This window comes from Aplysia californica, unplaced genomic scaffold (genome assembly GCF_000002075.1).
Source record: "Aplysia californica isolate F4 #8 unplaced genomic scaffold, AplCal3.0 scaffold00440, whole genome shotgun sequence".
Classification (NCBI taxonomy): Eukaryota; Metazoa; Mollusca; class Gastropoda; order Aplysiida; family Aplysiidae; genus Aplysia; species Aplysia californica.
The window spans coordinates 40,356-45,534 of NW_004797710.1; the positions used below are offsets into that span (position 1 = coordinate 40,356).

The 5,179-nt window shown below is 39.9% G+C and overlaps 1 protein-coding gene across 1 annotated transcript in view; it reads left to right on the top strand.

Annotated features, from left to right (window-relative positions):
* Positions 1-1,694: 1,694 nt before the first annotated feature.
* LOC101846155 (U3 small nucleolar RNA-associated protein 18 homolog) overlaps positions 1,695-5,179 on the top strand; it is a 55,767-nt gene continuing 52,282 nt past the window's right edge. Inside the window, exon 1 of the mRNA XM_005104884.3 lies at positions 1,695-1,843. The gene's annotated coding sequence lies outside the window, so the exon portion shown is untranslated. The remainder of the gene's footprint in view (positions 1,844-5,179) is intronic.

The window sequence follows — 5,179 nt, forward strand, 5'->3', positions numbered from 1 at the left end:
GAGAGAAGAGAAGAGAGAGAGAGAGAGAGGGGGGGAGTGAAAGAGATAAAGAGAGAGAGGAGAGAGAAAGAGAGAGAGAGAGAGAGAGAGAGAGAGAGAGAGATTTCAATTCATCTTCAGATTACTATCACTTATCAATCTGATGAATTATTTGCAGAAGTGAGGCTTAGGCTGCAACGGAACACTTAGCCGATAATTGCTATATGAAGCGATTATCGAAAAGAGCTAAAAGCTTGGGAGCAAAACTTTAATGTGCATGCTTCATCACTACATAAAAAACTTATAAACAACGAATTATAATTATGGGGGGAAAATTGGTGGTCAGTCGGGAGGAGGACAAGAAAGGAGGGGGACCCAAGTAAACAAAAAAATGTTCTTCCGAGGATTCGATCCCACGCTCGTTGACTCCGAACGCAGTCGCGCTGTCCATTCGGCCACCTCAACTCCTTACTGAAATAGGGTAGATTAATTAAGCTTTATTATATATTTACAGCACTGTTTCAGATTCAGAAGTTTCCAAACTGCTAAAACTGGAATCATAGGCCTAAACACATTATTCACCACTAGCCTACCACAGCCAATCAGAGCCCACTAGCTTACCCACAGCCAAATCAGCTTCTGGCTGACGGGCTGCAGCTAGCCGCATGTGCAGGATTATGTTGGGCCTATGGAGGGTTGCCAGCTTGTCCTCCTGGAGGCCAAATTCCAGAAAATTAGCCACTTGAAAAATCGCTTGGCTCCAAGGAGCACTTTTGATTCGTCAGACGAGTGATTATTAGCATTGTAAAACATTAAGAATCTTCCAGGGATTGGGGGTTATATAAATGTCAATAACAGTCGTTAAACTCCTTGCTTAAATTGGCTCCCAAAATTGTGTTTGGCTTCCTTTCTATTATAATGACTCATTGCATTAGAAAGATTTAAAAGCATTTTATTACTTTCCCAATTTTTTCTTTGTTACACATCTCTAAACCAAACTAAAAATTTAGACCATTAGTTGGAAACAAAAAGCCAAAATTGCACCTGCTTACTTAGTAGACCCTTCGATTCACTGCCGTTTGAAAAACCACCAATTAGGCCAATATATGCAAGCCTACTGATCGCGGTTGCTCGCAACAGGCAAAGTCCCCAAACTGACTCACTGGGAAGAGCTAAAAGCATTATTTTACTTGTACAGAGTTTTCACAAAGTTTTCCTGAGGCAAGATACAAAGCAAGATTGATTAAAGAAATGTTATAACTACTTCTTTTTTTTTGCTACCCCCACAATTTTTCAAGAGTTTAATTACTTGCATTGTAAAACATTAAGAACCTTCCAGGGATTGGGGGCTATATAAATGTCAATAACAGTGTTTCAAAAAACCAATAAGATCCCCGTAAACTCACACAAGCACTTTTATTACACCTCTTCACCGCATGGGCACATGCAAATTATTGAGCTTCAATTTAAGACGACGTTAGTCTTCAAATCAACGTTTGGTAAAAGTGAGGTTAAGAGCAAAAGACTGTACAAGAGGACTGAGGAAGATAACAGAAAGGTAAGCCGAGCAATATAGCTTAGCTATATAATGGGATATACTAATTATTAAGTTAACACTTGGCCTCGAAAATTGGCCTCCGAACTTCTACCTGCATTTTGGTCTCCAACCTGAAAAACTCTGGCCTCTTCTTGGTTTTTTAAAAAATTATCTGGCAACCTAGCTTGATCGTACAGACAGGGTTTGTTTACAGTTTACACAACGTGCTCCGAAGTCGTGACTCCAGACCTGCCTGAAGTTCGAGAGATCTTAGATCTAGAAAGAATCTAGAGATCTAGATTAGATTTCTAGAGATCTGGTTGGTTGGTAAGAATTTTGCATACGTTATTATCTGGACCTGAGTAAGATGATTATGTTCTGCCTTTTATTCTAGATCCACATCTAGAAATCTAGATTCTAGATCTAAATCTAGGCCTTCGTTTATTCTAAACTTGGCGATTGTCAAGATTTCCGCGTTTAATTCCGATGTGCGTTTTTCATAGCCTCACCTCAGGTATGTTTCGCTTTGGTCCCTAACCCTAACCCTAACCCTGGTCAGGGTTAGGGTCAGGGTTAGGGACCAAAAAGGGTAAATTTTTACCTTCACTCCCGCACACAGATGCACTGTTTCAGGGGTCAAACTGCAGTACTGTTTAGTCTGTTTGCTGCAGATCACACATAAAGCCACTAAAACTGTCGCAAATCAATTATTTTCAAGACAATTTCAAATCTAACTGTAAAATATCAAATTATGGGTAAAAACAGGGGGGCCCCTGTAACCCCCCAGATTTTCTTTTACCCCACAGTGGGGCAGGCCCCCCTGGTACCCCCCGATTGGTCCAAAGCACGTCTATCTCGGTTAAAAACAATCAAATATTTCAAAAACTATTAATTTGCGACGGAAATGAAGTTGATATTCGTGTTCTGCGCATCAATATTTAGTAGAAAATAGACAACTGGTAGCTGAGTGTGAGACGGGAGGGAAAGTAAAAAAATACCCCAAAAACATACCTGAGGCCTGAGGCTATGAAAAACGCACACATCGGAATTAAACGCGGAAATCTTGACAATCGCCCTAAACTTTAACCTTTGTTCTAGACTCTAGATCTACATCTAGATCTAGATTTAATATCTAGATTCTAGATATTACATCTATAAATCTAAATCTAGATTAGATCTCTATCTAGATCTAGATAGATCTAGAATCTATATATCTAGATATAGACTAGATCTAGATATAGATCTAAATCTAGATCTATATCTAGAGTAGAGCTAGATCTAGATAGATCAATATCTAGATTTATATCTAGATCTAGAACTAAAGTATTTGTATTTCAGACAAAACCAAAAGGTGCCTTACTGACTTGCATGTATTTGAACCTGAATAATTACTAGATCTAGATCTAATGAGACCTGTGTACTTAACAGGCTTGAGTCGATTGGGCCAAACCTAGATCTAAGTACGGCTAGCCACTTCGTTTAAATAATAGTAAAGTCAGATACAGCATATTAACTCAGACACCAGTGTAATAGAGTCAGATACCAGTGTGTAATAGTAATACAGTCGGATATCAGTGTAGCAGAGTCAGATACCAGTGTAGTTGAGTGAGCCAGATGCCAGTGTAGTAGAGTCAGATACCACGTAGTAGAGTAGGTCAGATACATACTCATTAAAATGGCTATAAATGGTGAATACCACTTTAGACTTTAGACAAACTATTGTGTCCAAGTGTTGATAACAAACATTAAAAATCATGTTATTAAGCTTGCAAAGAAACAAATGTGATAATAATTGAAAATGACCGAATGTCAAAATACTGCCCGAATCCATGAGAAAACCCAAAAAATGTGACTGAACACGTAAATATATCGGGCGTCACTTTTGCACCCAGTAAGGGCCTCAAATATGAGAACAAGCTGAAACAGGTCATTCCTGGGGTCATCCAATCACAGGGCTTCCTGTAGCTGGTTTCGGTTTGTCTCTAGGGCAAGGCAGATAGGAGATATAAAGCTTTAAAGTCGACGTGCCTGTTTTCGTCCTAATTTTGACCGGACCGGTAATTTTACTCTACATGAAACGGTGACAGTAAAAGAACTTTTGGTTAGTCTTGATGTCAACAAAGCATCCCCATACCTGCCAACCCTACAGACAAATAGGTCATCGACTTTTTGGTCAAACTACCAATACACCGATTTTGAGAGATAAACCACCATCTTCGTGATTCTGTAGGTAGGGTGATTGCCAGGCCCCAGTGATTACCCAGGAATTTTAGGAAATCTGTAACTTGCCCCTGGAAAATACATAAAAGTTATAGAATATTTGAAAACCATATCTGAAAAAGCCCTTTTAAGTTCATTTTTGACGGTCGCGATCGTGATATTCGGCTTTCCACAGACCGAGAGTACGTTTCTTCACGCGAACAGGCGGCTATGGTGGTAAGCGGAAGTGTATGTTTGATAAGACTCGAGTCCGAATATGAAAAAATGTTATTCGGACTCGGGTCCGGAAAAAAGGAAGTGTCTTCGTTCTATAGATCTAATGTTCAGTGCTTCCAATTGTCCGCCATTCTTTAGTTTCCCCACACCTTAAATCTGCCGATCCGATGCCCGACGCTCATTGATACGCCACCCCCCATGTTTCCCACTTTCACTTTTCGAATCGAGTCGAACTACGGGGGTCGCCATTTTGTTTTGCCCGGAAGTTCTTGCAAGATCTACTCCTCCCCTCTTCTCTCTCTCTCTGTCTCTTTCTGAATACTGTCTATCGGTGTGGACGATCAAATTGACCAAAACAAAGTTAAAAGATAATGTTAAAACACAAAAGTAAATTGATTTGGTCGTCTACAAAGATGCTACGGCTATTTAACTTTTCGAATCGAGCATAACTACGCGGGTCGCCATTTTGTTTTGCCCGGAAGTTCTCGTGCTACTCCTCTCTCTCTCTCTCACTCTCTCTCTCTCTCTCTCTCCACTGCCCACAGACAAAATTGTACGCTTTTATAGGTCGTTAAGCCACAGTTGCCCACAGTTAGAAAAATCCTGCTCACTCAGTTCTCAATATTTCGATTTGAAATTTTGCAAAATAAAGTGAAATGACCTGGACGTTACGAAAACTATTTTTCTAAAATCGTAGTTTGTTTACCTCAAAAGATAGCTTATTTGGGCTTTGTATTTATCTCGAGCCCCAGTGGAAACAAAAAATCATGTATTTACAGCACGCTGACATGCTGGTAATTTTTTACCACTTTTTCGACACGGACAAGTCCGGTGTTATTGACGAACTGAAAACAGCTCACTCACAAATCTCTTGAAAACACTCTGTCATAATAATCTAAAGGCGTGTACTCAGTCGAAACATACAAGAGGGGCCTGGGTGAGACGACATAAAAGAATGGCTTTGTACCAACAGCATCGAGTTCCCAGAGCACGCTTTAAAATCAGAACTTTTGCAAATAGTCAAAAGTCTAAATCGACCCAAGATCAATACTATTGGTAAAGTCATAGCTTTTCATGGACACACGAGCCAGAGACTTCCACCGCACCATTCCCATTTAAACCCTATTGAGTTGGTTTGGCCACGATGTCGCTGACAAAAATATGACTTTAAAAATAGCGGACATCATAAGACATTGACGACGAATGCTATATTTGACGTAGACAGAT